We start from the raw sequence: 19,761 nt of genomic DNA, 5'->3' as shown, positions 1-19,761 counted from the left end.
TAGTGTAAATTCACTCAGTACTCTGTACCACACCAACCGCACACCTATCAAATCGTCAGTTGACTTTTTGTTTTCAGAAGCCAGCTACTGCCCCTTTTATATCTTCCATCTATAGTAACCACCCACTTGGACCATGAAGAGCGATTTTGATCTGTATTAATTATATGTAAAAGAAACATTCCTTTTTCAGGACCTTGTCTTTCAAAGATAATTTAAAAAAAATCAAAATAACTTCACAGATCTTCATTGTAACGGGTTCAGACACTGTTTCCCATGCTTGTTCAATGAACCATAAACAATTAATGAACATGCACCTGTGGAACGGTCATTAAGACACTAACAGCTTACAGACAGTAGGCAATTAAGGTCACGGTTATGAAAATGTAGGACACTAAGAGGCCTTTCTACTGACTAACACCAAAAGAAAGATGCCCAGGGTCCCTGCTCATCTGCGTGAACGTGCCTTAGTCATGCTGCAAGGAGGCATGAGAACTGTAGATGTGGCCAGGGCAATAAATTGCAATGTCCATACTGTGAGACGCCTAAGACAGCGCTACAGGGAGACAGGACGGACAGCTGATCGTCCTCACAGTGGCAGACCACATGTAACAACACCTGCACAGGATCGGTACATCCGAACATCACACCTGCGGGACAGATACAGGATGGCAACAACAACTGCCCGAGTTACACCAGGAACGCACAATCACCCCATCAGTGCTCAGACTATCAGCAATATCCTGAGAGAGGCTGGACTGAGGGCTTGTAAGCCTGTTGGAAAGGCAGGTCCTCACCAAAAATCACCATCAACAATGTCGCCTATGGGAATAAACCCACCGTTGCTGGATCAGACAGGACTGGCAAAAAGTGCTCTTCACTGACGAGTCGCGGTTTTGTCTCTCCAGGGGTGATGGTCGGATTCACGTTTATGGTCGAAGGAATGGGCATTCCACAGAGCCCTGTACTCTGGAGCGGGATCAATTTGGAGGTGGAGGGTCTGTCATGGTCTGGGGCAGTGTGTCACAGCATCATCGGACTGAGCTTGTTGTCATTGCAGGCAATCTCACCGCTGTGCTTTACAGGGAAGACATCCTCCTCCCTCATGTGGTACCCTTCCTGCAGGCCCATCCTGACATGAACCCCCAGCTTGACAATGCCACCAGCCATACTGCTCGTTCTGTGCGTGATTTCATGCAAAACAGGAATGTCAGTGTTCTACCATGGCCAGCAAAGAGCCCGGATCCCATTGAGCACATCTGGGACCTGTTGTATCGAAGGGTGAGGACTAGGGCCATTCCTCCCCCAGAAGTCCGGGAACTTGCAGGTGCCTTGGAGGAAGAGTGAGAACATCTCACAGCAAGAACTGTCAAATCTGGTGCAGTCCATGAGGAGGAGATGCACTGCAGTACTTAATGCAGCTAGTGGCCACACCAGATTCGGACTGTTACTTTTGATTTTGAACTTGTTCAATTTATGTCTGTTGTTAAATCTTATGTTCAGACAACTATTTACACATGCTAAGTTTGCTGAAAATAAACGCAGTTGACAGGTGAGAGGACGTTTCTTTTTTTGGTGAGTTTAGTATGTCTGTTATTAAAAGCCTTTAAATTTTGAATGGTTGCCATGTGACGTATTTCCACTTTTTAATATAAAAAGAAAACAGTCAGCTCATGCCTCAGAAGGCTGAAAGGCATTTTGTAGACTGTGGTGTTGGTATTAGCTCAGTCTTGTTGAGTAGTCGAAGGGAGATGGTAGCAGAACACAAAGTGAAGGGCCCATGGTGCACGTTAGATGAATGGCTGCAGTCTCCAGAGAGAGGGGGAGATTGCTGTTGTCTTTTTGAAGGATGAGCAAGTTTTTCGCACGCTCAGTTCAATTTTGTTCGCTCACAGTCTAAAAGTAGAAGGTATCTTTCCAGAAATGAAGAATTGAGAGTTTTGGTATAAGTGTTGTAGCTTTTAAATAGGTTTGTTCCCCAAAAAGGTGAAGATGAGCAAAATGTAGTTCCGAATATTAGAAGTGTTAACAATTGGCTGATGACGGATGGCAACAAGGTAGCATGTTGAATGACTTGTTCTGAGGTGAAAGCCCATGCATTGTCGAAGTTGTTTGTAGAGAATTAGTTGCACTTTGACAATACAATTTTTCTATTGGTCCCTGTACTGCTTAATGGTTAACTCTGTGTTGTAGATGAGTATGAAAGATTAAGTCTCTGTCGTCCCGACTATCAGGTCTCCGTATAAACAGAGATAGATCAATAGAATTATGCCCCTGCAAGAAAGCTAAGAAGGCTTAACCTTTAAATTGATCATTGATTTCCCCCTTCTCATTTGAGTCAAATTATTAGAATTGTATGTCCCAGTCAGTTTTAAACTATATTGTTAATGTCTGCAAATGTCATAGAGGGGAAGTAGTCAAGAGAATCTAATGTTTGGTTTAATATCTGGATCGCGTTATTGCTTATCTTGTTCGGTTAAGAGTGGTCTTGTCTCAGAGGGTTGATAATGTCATGCATATGCTGGGACAGGACTTGTCCACACTTTTATATAGTAATATGTGGATGATTAGCTATGACCTTGAAATCTTGACCCCAAATAATGGGCAGCAGGTTGCCGAGTGTTTGGCCAGTAACCGAAAAGTCGTTTGTTCACCTTGTCGGCTCGGGTATTTGAACCCTCTATCGATATGCTCTTGAGCAAGGCTCTTGCCCTGATTTGCTCCAGGGGCGACGTACTACTATGGCTGACCCTGTAAAACAACACATTTCACTGCACCTATCCGGTGTAGAGTGCCTTCAGAAAGTATTCATACCCCTTGACTTATTACACATTTTGTTGTGTTACAGCCTGAATTCAAAATGGATTAAATATCTTTTTTTCCTCAGCCATCTACACACAATAAATACCACATAACGACAAAGTGAAAACATGTTTTCAGATATTTTAGCAAATGTATTGAAAATGAAATACAGAAATATCTCATTTACATAATTATTCACACCCCTGAGTCAATACTTTGTGGAAGCACCTTTGGCAGCGATTACAGCTGTGAGTCTTCTAAGAGCTTTCCAAACCTGGATTGTGCACCATTTGCCCATTATTCTTTTCAAAATCCTTCAAGCTCTGTCATATTGGAACATGCACTGTCTTCTTGGTAAGCAACTCCAGTGTAGATTTGGCCTTGTGTTTTAGGTTATTGTCCTGCTGAAAGGTGAATTAATCTCCCAATGTCTGGTGGAAAGCAGACTGAACAACATTTTCCTCTAGGATTTTGCCTGTGCTTAGCTCCATTCCGTTTCCCTTTCATCCTGAAAACTCCCTAGTCCTTGAATTTGCCTCAAATATAACACTTTGTATTCAGGACAAAAAGTTAATTGCTTTACCACGGTTTTTGCAGCATTACTTTAGTGCCTTGTTGCAGTTTTCTCCTATCACAGCCATTAAACTCTCTAACTGTTTTAAGGTCAACATGGGCCTCATGGTGAAATCCCTGACCAGTTTCCTTCCTTTCAGACAACTGAGTTAGAAAGGACACCTGTGTCTTTGTAGTGACTGAGTGTGTTGATACACCATCTAAAGTGTAATCGGTAACTGCACCATGCGCCATGATATTCAATGTCTGCTTTTTAAAAGGTTTACCCGTCTAGCAATAAGTGCCCTTCCTTTGCAAGGCATTGGAAAACCTCCCTGGACTGCTCAACTGAGGGACCTTACAGATAATTGTTTGTGTGGTGTACAGAGATGAGATAGTCATGAAATAATTATGTTAAACACTATTATTGCACACACAGTCAGCCCATGCAACTTATTTTGTGACTTGTTAAGCAACTCTTCACTCCTGAACTTATTTAGGCTTATTTAAGGGTTGAATACATATTGACTCAAGACATTTCAGCTTTTCATGTTTAATTAATTTGTAAACATTTCAAAAAAGACAATTCCAATTTGGAATTATGGTGTATGTGTAGGCTAGTGACAACATTTTTCAATTTAATACATTTTCAATTCAGGCTGTAACACAAGAACATTTGGAAAATGTCAAGGGGTGTGAATGCTTTCTGAAGGCACTGTATGTGAATTTTTTATGATTTTGCCAGCTCCTGTAATAATGATCTGTACACTGTAGCTTTTGTTTACTGTACTGTAGTAAAATGAGCTCCAAATGAGATCCCAGTGGATATCTGTGGCTTTCCAATTGGAGTTAATCAATGAGATGTCTAGCGTATCCCCACGCTAACTTAACACTAAAGCCAAGCATGTCATGAAAATAAAATACGTATTGTCATTAATATCTACAGTATATCTACCCAGCCCAAATGTCTTCCCCCTTTCTGACTTATGTTTCGGTTCCAGCTGCCACTCATTGCCTGTCTTTACACATATCATATCAGGGTATTTAAAATGTTTAAAAATGGATGGTATTTGATTATATTTGATGTTTTTTAATAATAAAAGTCCTAAATTTGCTTCATGAGTACTGCATAACCCTAAAGTGACAACGGATACATTCTAAGTGATTTCAATGGCCCTTTCTCCATTCTGATTGTTTTATACTGGTCAATCAAACCCCAACCACAAATACTATTCAGCATTTTCATACATTAATGCATTTCTTGCACTAATTTGAGATCATTTCCATACTGCCACGTATTGTTGCACGATATGGGCAAACAACCTGGACCTTATTTTGAATGAAATGTTACAGTTGCGATTTGACTTGTGATTTAGAGCAAAACACTTGGGTGAACAGTTGGAATCATGGAAATAGAATGATTATTCAAATTCTATAGTTGGAATACAATAGTGAGCACTTTCAATGCAGTGTTGCCAGGGCGGAGTTGTGACAGGGTAGGAACCAAAGTGTCGACAAGTGTCTCCTAGGGAACCCTATAATGTTTGGCTACATTGAATGTTTTCTCTTAGCTACTTAACTAACATATTCATGCTTCGTATATTCCTCTTTGATTTAGAAGATACTGTTGCACAAACAACATGCTGATTTAGGTCTATACCATCACTGGTGTTATGAGGCTGTATAGCTAATTATGTTTGCTCTCACTCAGTACATTTATTAGCTAGCTAGCCAGCTAACTAGCAATTAGCATTAGCGGCTAACAAGCTTTAGGCCCAACTTGCTAAGAAAAGACAAACTAACTGTTTGCAGATGTAAGAAACACAAAATACTAGTGTTATTATAGAACGCTAGTGGGTTTATATTAAGAAGAAAAGTATCGTTGTCATCAACATTGTTGCATGCGCTACATTGACCATGCAGACAACACAAGTGTCTCTGGTCGAGGAACAACAAATGCACTCCTTGATTGACAGGTCTGTGTGGAAAGCAGCATTGTGCGAGATCGAGCGGAGAGAGATGACTCAGGTAGCGAGGTAAACTATAAAAATCCATGTTACACACAGCGTATTCCATATAACAAACCAAACGATCAAATACCATTATAGAAGGTAAAGTAAAAACCCAAACCGGTCCATGCATCAATACCATTATATCATAAAATATGGTATACCACCCAGCCCTACCCAATTCTGATTTTTTTTTTCACTAATTGTCCTTTTGACCATACAGATCAGCTCTGAAAAGATCCGATGTGATTGGTAAATGGGACAATTAGCTCCCGAGTGGTGCTGCGTTCGAAGGCACTGCGTCTCAGGCTGTACCACAACCGGACGTGATTTGGAGTCTCAGGGCGACGCACAATTGGCCCAGCGTTGTTAGGGTTTGGCCTGTGTAGGCTGTCATTGTAAATATGAGTTTGTTTTTAACTGACTTGCCCAGTTAAATAAAGGTTTTTAAAAAATATATATATTTTAGAAAAAAGATATGAGTTAGACTGCCTGTATAAACAGTGCTTGACAGCTAATTAAAACCAAGGAAAACATGGGTTTCAGGTTCATACAGCCTATAATTCTTCATTATCTCCCCACAGCAGGCATTAACCCTGAAGGGGAGGAGAAATTGTTGCCCAATGCCCATCGTTGTCAGCTGCTTTCCCGCTCATTTCTTCTGACATAAAAGATATATCCTTCTTAATAGGATGGAGGTGTGACCTTTGAGAAAACAGTGAAAAGTCACATTTCTCATCAATCATTGCTTGGGACGGTTGAGGCGGTTGTCATGGGTGACATTACCCTGTAATGTTCAAAACAGCAATGATTGTCTTCATCCATGGAACTTATATGTTTGTCTTTATCTATAGGACGTTGTCTTCACATAGAGAATGCATACAGAGCTTTTAATCAGCTGTCAGTTTTGGCCTCTAGATGTTTGATTAACAAACACATTGAGCATCACTCAACCAACAATCCTCGAACCAGCCATCACTACAGATGTAGGGTCTTAATTTGATCAGCCTGGTGCAGGAGAATGTTCCTGCAATGCAAGGAATTTTAAAACGTGTACTGTATTTGCAGTTTAAAAAAGCTGTTTGTAATTTCCACTTTGAAGTTTGTAATTTCCACATTGAAATTTGAAACTTGATTCACATTTTAAAATGTTGCTCAAAACCATAATAAACTTCTCTCTTGCAGGTGCTGGCATTGTGCCCAAGAGGAAAGACATGCTTTTTGATCAAGAAGAAACAACCTAGGTAAGTCTTGATCTTCCTTGTTTCTTGTTTTACCATCTGAATATCATTCTTGATGCCAGCCTTGCTAGGGCTCCCCAAACTTTTTTTGGCCCACAACCCCAGTTTGTATCTGAAAATTCTCGCGACCCAAACCATGTGAGAAAAAAAATGATGTAATTAACAGCCCATGCTTTCTTTAACTTTTTTTTTTAACAGCCAATCATACTGTATTCTTTTAATGTGGGCCTATGACAGTCAATTGCAAATTAGTCTGACAGAATTGATCTTATACTCACCACCACTAAGAGATGGGTGTGATTGATGCGTGTCACGTCGGAGCTTCTCAGAGTCAGTGCGCACCTCATCTCTCCTGTCACATCCAACCATCGATCAATACTTTTTTTTTGTAATGCAGACGGGAGCACTGAATCAGCGTACGATGAGTTTGAATACTTGGAGGGAGACGGCACAGTATTCCCTTTGAGTTAGGAACTCCTCCGTAGTGACCCGTAAATGCGTTGGCTGCAGCATTCAGTCACTTGACAGCTCGATCAGCTGTTCGATTTCACTTACCGCCATGTCAACTAAGCCAGGATCACAGTGAAACAGATTTGGTCAATCATCTGTCACATTCTTGGGTATTTCTGCTGCATGCCCGCATTCAGTTCAGTAAGTCTGTTACATAGGCAAGGAGACACATTTATTTTTTTACACAGAAAGTCAACAAAGTCTCTTTTTTACATCCATTGCAAATGACAAAAGTTCCTCTCTCAATTACATTTTTTTTTTCTCCAAAACTCCCCCTCGATAATCACCAAGCCTCATATGTCTGATCACATAGCTCCACATAGTTTTGCGAACAGGTGTGTGAGCAATGTAGTTTACAATCAAAGTTACCTGCTGCTTTTCTCAGAGTTCTGCACTCAGTTCTTTTGCCACCAGTTGCTCTTGGTGTGTCCATTATAGCTCAGTGGGTGTGTCCATTATAGCTCAGTGGGTGTGTCCATTATAGCTCAGTGGGTGTGTCCATTATAGCTCAGTGGGTGTGTCCATTATAGCTCAGTGGGTGTGTCATACAATGCGTCCATATGGCAGAGATAGACATGTTCTTAACTAGAATGCAGAGGCCTGTCCACCATTCCGCCATAGATGGAGCCCCATCTGTGTAAAAGCCCACCATTCAATTCGTGAATCCAGCCACGCAGCACACTGAAAATCCCCTGTGCCGATTAATGCTTGAGAATCGTGAGACCGAACAATTTGTCCTCGTGAATAGCATACCCCGACGTGTAGCGAACAAAAGTCAATGCATGGGCATCTAGGCCCTCACAGCTAAGTCCATTTGGAGAACATATGGTGGGGAGTTTGAGTCGTTCAGTAGGAATTTCCTCTTCATTTCTAGTTATAGCCTAACTTCTTAGTTTCATAGTGTTATTTGACAAAGGTATTGACGTGAGTTTCTGTACCTCTGCCTGCCTCTCCACACATGGTTTCCACCATATCAATTGCGGCCAGTAATATCAATGACGGCCAGTAATATCAAGGTCTCTGCAATAGTGTGTGGTTTCATATCATAGTGAGCCGAGCCATTCACAATGGGAATGATTCAAGTGCAACTGTCAAGTGCGGCCTTTTCCCACAATCTAAGGGCACTCTGGTTGAATTTTTACATTTAGATTTGAATCATTTTCATTCTGGGTTTTAAGGTGAACCATATTACAATGATTTTGAGAGACAAAGACTATATTTTAATATATATATATATACAGTGCCTTGCGAAAGTATTCGGCCCCCTTGAACTTTGCGACCTTTTGCCACATTTCAGGCTTCAAACATAAAGATATAAAACTGTATTTTTTTGTGAAGAATCAACAACAAGTGGGACACAATCATGAAGTGGAATGACATTTATTGGATATTTCAAACTTTTTTAACAAATCAAAAACTGAAAAATTGGGCGTGCAAAATTATTCAGCCCCCTTAAGTTAATACTTTGTAGCGCCACCTTTTGCTGCGATTACAGCTGTAAGTCGCTTGGGGTATGTCTCTATCAGTTTTGCACATCGAGAGACTGAAATTTTCCCCATTCCTCCTTGCAAAACAGCTCGAGCTCAGTGAGGTTGGATGGAGAGCATTTGTGAACAGCAGTTTTCAGTTCTTTCCACAGATTCTCAATTGGATTCAGGTCTGGACTTTGACTTGGCCATTCTAACACCTGGATATGTTTATTTTTTAACCATTCCATTGTAGATTTTGCTTTATGTTTTGGATCATTGTCTTGTTGGAAGACAAATCTCCGTCCCAGTCTCAGGTCTTTTGCAGACTCCATCAGGTTTTCTTCCAGAATGGTCCTGTATTTGGCTCCATCCATCTTCCCATCAATTTTAACCATCTTCCCTGTCCCTGCTGAAGAAAAGCAGCCCCAAACCATGATGCTGCCACCACCATGTTTGACAGTGGGGATGATGTGTTCAGGGTGATGAGCTGTGTTGCTTTTACGCCAAACATAATGTTTTGCATTGTTGCCAAAAAGTTCAATTTTGGTTTCATCTGACCAGAGCACCTTCTTCCACATGTTTGGTGTGTCTCCCAGGTGGCTTGTGGCAAACTTTAAACAACACTTTTTATGGATATCTTTAAGAAATGGCTTTCTTCTTGCCACTCTTCCATAAAGGCCAGATTTGTGCAATATACGACTGATTGTTGTCCTATGGACAGAGTCTCCCACCTCAGCTGTAGATCTCTGCAGTTCATCCAGAGTGATCATGGGCCTCTTGGCTGCATCTCTGATCAGTCTTCTCCTTGTATGAGCTGAAAGTTTAGAGGGACGGCCAGGTCTTGGTAGATTTGCAGTGGTCTGATACTCCTTCCATTTCAATATTATCACTTGCACAGTGCTCCTTGGGATGTTTAAAGCTTGGGAAATCTTTTTGTATCCAAATCCGGCTTTAAACTTCTTCACAACAGTATCTCGGACCTGCCTGGTGTGTTCCTTGTTCTTCATGATGCTCTCTGCGCTTTTAACGGACCTCTGAGACTATCACAGTGCAGGTGCATTTATATGGAGACTTGATTACACACAGGTGGATTGTATTTATCATCATTAGTCATTTAGGTCAACATTGGATCATTCAGAGATCCTCACTGAACTTCTGGAGAGAGTTTGCTGCACTGAAAGTAAAGGGGCTGAATAATTTTGCACGCCCAATTTTTCAGTTTTTGATTTGTTAAAAAAGTTTGAAATATCCAATAAATGTCGTTCCACTTCATGATTGTGTCCCACTTGTTGTTGATTCTTCACAAAAAAATACAGTTTTATATCTTTATGTTTGAAGCCTGAAATGTGGCAAAAGGTCGCAAAGTTCAAGGGGGCTGAATACTTTCGCAAGGCACTGTATATATATATATATATATATATAATTTCAAAAAAATTTTTTTACCAGGATTTTGGAAATTCTTCCACCACCCAATGTCATTGTTTGAACTCATCCAGGATGTCTCATTGTTTATCGCAAAATGTTATGTCTTTTGTGTCATATTTTATAAATCCTTATGTATGTGACCACTGGTGGAGCGAATCAAGAGCCAGGCCTCTCAGAATCTGTCTACTAGCTATATGTTAAGTCTTCAATTGTCAGAAATAATAGACATCCAGCACCCATTTGATTTGATCCAGCACCAACCTGTTGTTTTCCCTGTGAAAGAAAATGGAGTGATAGGTTCGTCCCTCATCACAGAGGACAAGTGACCTTGAAAGGTGAGGGCGGGTGGCCAGGCATGAGACAAGTGGACTGGAAGAGGGGCCGTTGAGGAGAGGGTGAATTCAAATATAGTACAACAGCAGACCACCTCTACTTCTCTGGCGGTTTGGAGCGCTCAGAGCACTTTGCTGGACCTGTGTTAATGATGTCGTATTGCTTATATCTGTGGCATACAAGTGTGCATTTTTTGCCCAGTGCTAAACTTAGCCCAGGGTTAACAAATGCTTGTGTGAACACAGACTAAGCTAGCCTAGGGCCAGTCTAGCCTCTGGCTAAGTACAATGTAGTGTGAAAAGGCCTTTAATTGAATGCTCAAGTGTCACGGAAATGCCTATGAACAATGATGTAGACGGTATCCTGAAAACTCATGTTCTGGGAAGATATACTGAAAACACACATACAGGTACAGTGGGGAGAACAAGAATTTGATACACTGACGATTATGCAGGTTTTCCCTACTTACAAAGCATGTAGAGGTCTGTAATTGTTATCATAGGTACACTTCAACTGTGAGAGAAGGAATCTAAAAATCCAAAAAATCACCATTGTATGATTTTTAAGCATTTTAAGCATTCATTTTAAGCATTGCATTTTATTGCATGACATAAGTATTTGATCACCTACCAACCAGTAAGAATTACGGCTGTCACAGACCTGTTCGTTTTTCTTTAAGAAGCCCTCCTGTTCTCCACTCATTACCTATATTAACTGCACCTGTTTGAACTCGTTACCTGTATAAAAGACACCTGTCCACACACTCAATCAAACAGACTCCAACCTCTCCACAATGGCCAAGACCAGAGAGCTGTGTAAGGACATCAGGTATAAAATTGTAGACTTGCACAAGGCTGGGATGGGCTACAGGACAATAGTCAAGCAGCTTGGTGAGAAGGCAACAACTGTTGGCACAATTATTAGAAAATGGAAGAAGTTCAAGATGATGGTCAATCACCCTCGGTCTGGGGCTCCATGCAAGATCTCACCTTGTGGGGCATCAATGATCATGAGGAAGGCGAGGGATCAGCCCAGAACTACATGGCAGGACCTGGTCAATGACCTGAAGAGAGCTGGGACCACAGTCTCAAAGAAAACCATTAGTAACACACTACGCCGTCATGGATTAAAATCCTGCAGCGCACGCAAGGTCCCCCTGCTCAAGCCAGCACATGTCCAGGTCCGTCTGAAGTTTGCCAATGACCATCTGGATGATCCAGAGGAGGAATGGGAGAAGGTCATGTGGTCTGATGAGACAAAAATAGAGCTTTTTGGTTTAAACTCCACTCGCTGTGTTTGGAGGAAGAAGAAGGATGAGTACAACCCCAAGAACACCATCCCAACCGTGAAGCATGGAGGTGGAAACATCATTCTTTGGGGATGCTTTTCTGCAAAGGGGACAGAACGACTGCACCGTATTGAGGGGAGGATGGATGGGGCCATGTATCGCGAGATCTTGGCCAACAACCTCCTTCCCCCAGTAAGAGCATTGAAGATGGGTCGTGGCTGGGTCTTCCAGCATGACAACGACCCGAAACACACAGCCAGGGAAACTAAGGAGTAAGAAGCATCTCAAGGTCCTGGAGTGGCCTAGCCAGTCTCCAGACCTGAACCCAATAGAAAATCTTTGGAGGGAGCTGAAAGTCCGTATTGCCCAGCGACAGCCCCGAAACCTGAAGGATCTGGAGAAGGTCTGTATGGAGGAGTGGGCCAAAATCCTTGCTGCAAGGTGTGTGCAAACCTGGTCAAGAACTACAGGAAACGTATGATCTCTGTAATTGTGAACAAAGGTTTCTGTACCAAATATTAAGTTCTGCTTTTCTGATGTATCAAATACTTATGTCACTGGAAAATCGGCAGTGTATCGAATACTTGTTCTCCCCACTGTATATTCTGAAAACATAGAAAAAAAGATCTAACATTAGCACAGACCAACCACCGTGAGCCCTATCTAACCCTTCACAGGGTCAAAGTTCACTCAAGATTTAGATACTAGCTATGGGAGGAATAGTACTGTGCCCTGAGCTGTTCGCTGCACCATTCTATACAGTATTGGCAGGGCTGGTATACAACATAAAACGTTGTAGATTGCTCCTTTTTAACACACATTAATATTCATGGTGAATTGATGGGCTTTGCCATTTAGATTGAGTGGGGCCGTAAAGGTGTCTAAGTAAGCAGGTCGTAAATATATTGCTTAAAAAAATCCACAAAATCTGTCAGCTGCCACCACTGCATTTATAGAGGTGCTGCTGCCTTGTAATGGGGGACCTTGGGTGTCCTTCCACTTCACTTGTAATTAGTTATATTAGTGCAAGTTCCCTGGAACGGCTCCTGGCCCTGTATGCCTTGGGTCTCTCAGGTACCACTGACTGGCAGCACAGGCAGGTGGTAGTAATCTCCAGTAATCACCCTCTCACAGTTTCTCTGGAAACAGCAGATATAATGACTTTGGGCTTTTCATAACTTCAGACACACATTTTTTTTCTCTATACACTCGCTCCAGCGTTGCCATGACTAAACTGAATAGTCGTCTGGTTTTTGGTGTACTAGTGCTCTTATCTGAGGATTCCAATGCTCAGACTGAGAGTCCTGTTGGCTGGTCGTATTTTAAAGACACTGTAAATAAATGTGGATCTTTCCAAATGATCTCTCCTGAGGAACGTGTAAAGAAGCAGGTTTTAAAAATATTCCCCCAACCCCGAAAAGGACGGAACACAATAAAACATAACAGATGAATGACACTTACAGATCTAGGATCTTAATTTGAGCGAGTTTGCTACACCAGGAAATGGTGATGTGGCTTGATAAATGTTTTGTTAGGGCAAATCAAGTCTAACATTTTAAAGTGGAAATTACAAACTTCAGAAGACTTTTTAAAACTCGAATACACCAGAAGTTTACATTTCCTGCTGTGCGGGAAAATTCTCAGCAACAAAAGAGTGATCAAATGAAGATTCTACATCTGTACTCACAACTTCTTCATCTTCATATCCATTGTGAAATGTCCTTTGTTCCTTTTTATTATGCTTGATAGGCAGCCACGAATCGTGCTCGAAGTATAGATTTACTGTAGGCTGTCACCGAATGTACACAAATTTCATAACATACTGTTACGGCTCTCGTTGGTAGAATGACTGGACCAAGGTACAGCGTGGTAGGCGTACATCGTCTTTTTATTTATGACACCAAAAGCAAAACAACAACGACAAAAAACAAAAGTGCACAGTTCTTTAAGGCTACGAAACCATACAGAAAACAAGATCCCACAAAAACCAAACTGAAAATATCAACTTATAGATGATCCCCAATCAGAGACAACGATAGACAGCTGCCTCTGATTGGGAACCACACTCGGCAAAAACAAAGAAATAGAAAACATAGAATGCCCACCCAAATCACACGTGACACATACGGTACATATGAACTCCCCACACAATGTCAGTGGAGACCAAGGCAAAAATAAGTCACAACTTACACACAACTCCACAGTAACTTTATAGTGACATTTGGAAGCTGTGTGTGTGTGTGTGTGTGTGTGTGTGTGTGTGTGTGTGTGTGTGTGTGTGCCTGCTGTAGCCAGCTCCTGCCCCAAGGGCACCTAACTGCCACTGGAGAAGGAGCAATTAGCACTGTTATAATGGACCACAGAGCCAGAACCCGCCTCACAATCCTCCACATGCGTCATGTCTCTCCAGCAGACCTACACTAACTAAGACACAGGTTGAAGCTCCAGGATGTAAAGAAAGAAATGTAGCCAACAACCAAACCACATGCACGGGAATGGCAGTGGGTGAAATTTGAACTACAAGAGTTGTTGAGTAGCTCAGAGATAGCGAGCACGAGAGCGAGAGAGATACAGGAACCTGTGGACAGGTGGCCGGCGATGAGGGACCCTGATACCGATGAGGGACCCTAAGCCCTGATCAGACCCTGATACCGTGATGGGATTTCAAGACCTTGATGTCTTCGGACCCCTGTGGAGATTTGCAGTCATAAATACTCTACCGTATATGGGTGTCAACTTCACGTATAGACAGTGTTCAATCACTATTGTCCCTCCAACAGCATAATAGCTTTGCACACAACATTGTGTCTACATACTGTCATTGGGCTAAATACCCTTTTATTGGGATGTGTTATTATCCAATGACACAGTAGTAGCATATTTGTCACCACTTAACATACTGAGCGGTTTTCCTTGAGGTCTGTCTTTGAGCCAAAGCATTGTCAGCACCATGGAGAGCTCCAACACACACTCTTTGCTCCCGCCCGATGGAAAGTCTCAGCTAACAACATAGGTCAAAAGAAATGGCAGCGGTTACATGCTGGTGGTTCTGTACAGTAGCTACGCACATTGAATTGTATTCTGTGTCCATTGAACTTGAGATGGACTAAATCCTTTGTGAAGCAAAATGACATATTGTTGAACAGCTGCCATTTTTTTTGCTGTGGGTCTTTGAAATGGAGAGTTGAGGGCTAAACATATAGCGCAAAAGGCCTGAACATATGTATTTCATTAGCTTCAGGCTGTGATACAGGGGCTGTGTGATCATATAGAATATATTCATATCAGGGTTTTACACCTTTCAAGCATGAATCCACTAGCTTATATGAGGGTGGATTGGTTTCTGTGTTAATTGAAAATGTGACATTTTAATTTCAGTCAGTAACTACATCATACATTAGAAATGTGTACATATATCCATTACTTACAGGGATATTTGCATATTAGGTCCACACATTGCCTTATTATAATGTGAGGCAACGGTGCATCCAAAACCCTGTGTTCATCTGCAAGGGTGAAAGCCACTGGTACAAATGACCTAGTAGTGTACCATTATTGCCATTCTTGCTTTCCAAATAACACATTCATCATTGCTGGCACAACAAAACCAGGCAGTCCAATTGAAGACGTCATTGAGGCCTGTATAATTTCAGTAACCATGAGAAGAGTACATTTAGTCTCTGCGTTGGGCAGAGTCTGTCAAATCTTTATTGCCTGTCTGTAGATTGGCTCCTATAGTCTCTCTCTTGCTCTTGCTCTCTCTCTCTCCCTCTCTCTCTCTTGTGCGCTCTCTCTCTCGCACGCGCTCTCGCTCGCTCTCTCGCTTGCTCTCTCTCTCTTGCTTTCTTGCTCTCTCTCTTGCTTTCTTGCTCTCACTATCTATCTCTCTCGCTCTCTCTCTCGCTCTCTCTCTCTCGCTATCTCTCTCTCTCTCTCGCTTGCTCTCTCTCGCTCTCTTGCTTTCTATCTCTCTCTCTTGCTTTCTCTCGCTCTCTCTCTCTCTCGCTTTCTCTCTCTTGCTCTCTTGCTCGCTCTCTTGCTTGCTCTCTCTCTTGCTTGCTCTCTCTCTTGCTTGCTCTCTCTCTTGCTTGCTCTCTCGCTTGCTCTCGCTCTCTTGCTTTCTATGTCTCTCGCTATCTCTCTCTCTCGCTATCTCTCTCGCTCTCTCACTTTCTCTCTCTCGCTTGCTCTCTCTTGCTCTCTTTTCTCTCTCTTGCTCTCTCTTGCTCTCTCTTGCTCTCTTTTCTCTCTCTCTTGCTCTCTCTTGCTCACTCTCTCTCTTGCTCGCTCTCTCTCTCTTGCTCTCTCTTGCTCTCTCTCTTTCTCTCTCTCTCTTGCTCTCTCTTGCTCTCTTTTCTCTCTCTTGCTCTCTCTTGCTCTCTCTTGCTCTCTTTTCTCTCTCTCTTGCTCTCTCTTGCTCACTCTCTCTCTTGCTCGCTCTCTCTCTCTTGCTCGCTCGCTCTGTCTCTCTCTCTCTCTCTCTGTCTGTGTTTTGAAGGCTCTCTTATTGTTGGCACATTGCCATCGGGATAGAATTGTAATGTGTCAAGTTCCCATAAATAAGACTGGAAGGTTGTTTATTTTTTGCTTTACCTTTTTATTGATGTGGATGTTATATGGTTTCGGTCTGCTGATTTGCTAAGGTAATAGAGGCACCTGCATCTTAGATTGGCATTACCCTCACAAAACTCCTTTCGTTTTGTTAATACTACAGTAAACATCTGAAGTTGTAAATTCATGTTGTCATGCTCTAGAGGGTAATTTTCAAGTCCGAGAGTTTTTAAAATAAATGGTTGAATTGATCTTCCCAGGTGTGTACAATAAATCCTATATCAGGATTAATTAAATAACAATCTGACACTGTAGGAAACAAACATCTGCTTTCCAAATGGAATCCGCAAAGTGTGGAGCTTACCAAATTGTAAAATGCTTATCATTCAATCTGTAATATCTATGATGTCAGTTCCCTCCTAATCATTAGGACTACTATTGCACCACAGACTGCATTATCTTCTTTTTTTTATTGCCTTGTGACTGAGACATCCTACATTTTAAGTGTCATTTGAAATGAATACCAACCATGCCCCCCCCATAATCCTGTCCATCAGTTTCTACATCATTCACACAAAGGAAATACATCACCTTTGTGTCATTGCTCGACTTTATCACAGTCGATTTGAGGGCCGCTTACTACTACTACTGGTCCATGTATTTCTGAATACCCTGGCGCAACAGAATTTGAAGTAATCCTACTCACTGAACAGATGGACAGATAGGTAAAGCCACTGAGCTATAATTGCACTGCACCCCCCTCCACGCAACTTGGCAAGCGTGGCCCATAGGTGTAGGCTACAGTATTGCACCCACACAATAGTCAACCGGCTCTTGGCATTACAAAAACATGAAACGCACGTTGAGGAGTCATTAGTTCATTTAATAGGGTTTACAACACAGCCCATGCTTGGTTGTAGCCTGTGTGGAATTCTGTCTGGTCTGCCCATAGTGCGCTGTCCGCAGCGGGGCGCATGTACCGTATTCTGCGCATATAATCTAAGTGTGCCTTTTGTGTGCTAATTAGATTACGGCGTTCTAGTGCTGGTGTGAATGCATGGCCCCAAGGGACATTTGCTCTTTTAGCAGCGACGCTCAGATTAATACATAGAGCACCGCAAGGGGAATACTGTTTAGGCGCTCAAATAGTCGAAGTCATCAATTCATACGAGCAAATTCCACACTGGCTACTTTGCCATTTCTCGTAGGAGGCGTAGTGATTTCTGGTTCTGAAAGTCACTCTAGAACGGGGAACGGGAAAGCAAAGAAGACAGAGGGTGGCAGAATTCCTGATGATGTTCAGGGATGCGCTTTGCCCTAAGAAGCACTATATGAACGGGATGTACATGGCTTTAGAGCTAATATGGTAAGACCTTTTCTGCCAATTACTGTTTGAGAAGAAAAACATGTTTTGAAAAACATGCGTTCTTATAGGGATTTACGGAATTATGTGCCAGTCGTCTATTGCACCGTCCTACTGAAGTCGGTGTATTTTATCTCACAGACTGGTTGTCACTATTTGTCAAATTCATAGATTGGTCATCCTGGGTGAACGATTCTTTGCGATATGACCTAGTTATTACTTTGCTGGGGATACTGTTAGCGCGTTATAGAACACATACAAACGTGTAGCCGGTTATCCTCGACACGACACCACTTATGCTACGTGAATGTAGTTATCCCATACCTGCAGAACTATATGGAATTCGTTTAATCTGACATTTTTTTTCAACAGCACTCGCGTGAATGAAAGCTTTACAATACTGTAGTTCTCTATATCAAGCTTACATTTACACTATCCCGTCATACATCGAGCTCGCAGGATTATGCAACGGGTCATCCAATTACTGGGAACATTCTTAACAATCTGTTGCCTTGTCTTTGTAGATGTAAGATAAAAGTAGCTTAATTGCAAATGAAAGTGTCCCAAACTGATATTTGAAAAATAGGGGTAGCCTACAGCGTTAAAAAAAAGAAAAAAGGCAACGTTTAATTGCCAATTCTTCCCGAATTCGGTGTCTGTTTTTAGCAGGAGCAAAATAATAAAGACACTCACATTTGGATGTCTTATGAGGAATATGAATATTCTCCCTGCAGCATTTTCCCAGTGTTCATAGAAAGAATCAAATATTCTGCGCCGATGCCTTATTATGTAGCATTTATGTCAGACTTTCGTCAAAAGCAGTTCAAACGGAATGGGTGCAGTGACCCTTCCCGCCGTACCATCTGCAATATCTACCATATCCGGTTAAGCCAAGCCCTGTGGACAAGGAAGACTTTCTCTTTAGGCTCACAGTACCTGGATTTACATGAACACTTATGAGTTTATGTGCATTTTTTTTTTTAGACTAGCCTCATTTTCCAATCCATAACACCCTCTAGCTACTGTATGCATAATGTCAGTATTAATATGAGTGAACTCATGATTAGCCAACATAAGTTGTGTACCTAACTGTATATTATGGATATATCAGTGTCATATTAGCTCATATGACCTCAAGTGTCAGCCTGCACACACAGCCCAGTAGTAGACCTCATCCATTGAGGTACAAAAACAATTGGGTTCAAACTTCTGTTATCAATGGCCCACATGCTGAACTACAAGAGTTCTCCAGTTTCTTAAGCCTAACCTCTGGGCTGTTAGTGATGGTAACCTTCTCCAAGTGTAAGATAAAAATGGTAACATCAAATTCACTTCTGATGTTTAGCCACATCATCGTGTTTACCATTTCAGATGTGTACACATTGCCATGGGCTCATCACTAATCTCAGTGAGTCAAAAAGTCGGGACACTTCCTGGTCAGGGTCAACAAGCCGCTCTTAGCATTTAACTGTTTCCTGATACTCGTTGAATTGCATTTCTGTCTCTCATTCAGTTGTATGTTTGTATCCAGTACTATAGAGAGAGAGTGAATTGTAGAGCAGTTCAGCACTTGACTGTATCCATTTTTAATTTTAGATTAAATTACTATATCTTTTTAAAAGCCTTAAAATTCATTTTTGGATCATACACAGTCAGACTGGTTGCCAATGGCTTGTTATAAGCTCTCTCTCTCTGCCATTAAGGACAATGGGTAATTGGATTCAGCCTGCTTTCAGGCCCTGCATTTAATGCTCTTTAAGTCTGGAGCCCCCTTATCAAATGAGGTTTCTTTAATTAGCTGTCCAGGGATGTTTGTCGCATCCATCCATCATTGCCACCTAGACCAATCTGTAGCCAGTAGCAGTGAACAGAACAGGGAGAAAAGAATGAAAGCGGGTATTCGTTGAATAAGCTTGTCATTTAAAACAAATAGTCTTTGCTGTCTCGGTCTGTCTCCATTCTCCCCAAACCTGCATGGAGTCAGTTCACTTCCATCCAGAGGACAGAAGGGAAGAACAGAACACTTGATGGAGAGGTTTGACCTCTATCATGGAGGTTGAATGCTAGACCTTCAAACAGAGCATGTGAATGAGAGTCTGTTTCTGTTTTAAAGTTCTCCTAAAACTCAGTCGAGGCTTTTGTCTTTGTCTCCTCCTCACTTTATGAGTTTTTCTTTGACTTTATTATTGAGAGCCCCTTTTCCTTAAACACACCAAAATAA

General features: G+C 41.8%; 1 protein-coding gene across 1 annotated transcript in view; it reads left to right on the top strand.

Annotated features, from left to right (window-relative positions):
• pcdh15b (protocadherin-related 15b) overlaps nucleotides 1-19,761 on the top strand; it is a 214,316-nt gene that overhangs the window by 20,012 nt on the left and 174,543 nt on the right. The window contains exon 2 of the mRNA XM_042305961.1: nucleotides 6,546-6,604. The gene's annotated coding sequence lies outside the window, so the exon portion shown is untranslated. The remainder of the gene's footprint in view (nucleotides 1-6,545; nucleotides 6,605-19,761) is intronic.

The sequence above is a fragment of the Oncorhynchus tshawytscha genome, linkage group LG25 (assembly GCF_018296145.1).
Source record: "Oncorhynchus tshawytscha isolate Ot180627B linkage group LG25, Otsh_v2.0, whole genome shotgun sequence".
In the NCBI taxonomy this organism is placed as follows: Eukaryota; Metazoa; Chordata; class Actinopteri; order Salmoniformes; family Salmonidae; genus Oncorhynchus; species Oncorhynchus tshawytscha.
This window is presented reverse-complemented; position numbering and strand designations above follow the sequence as displayed.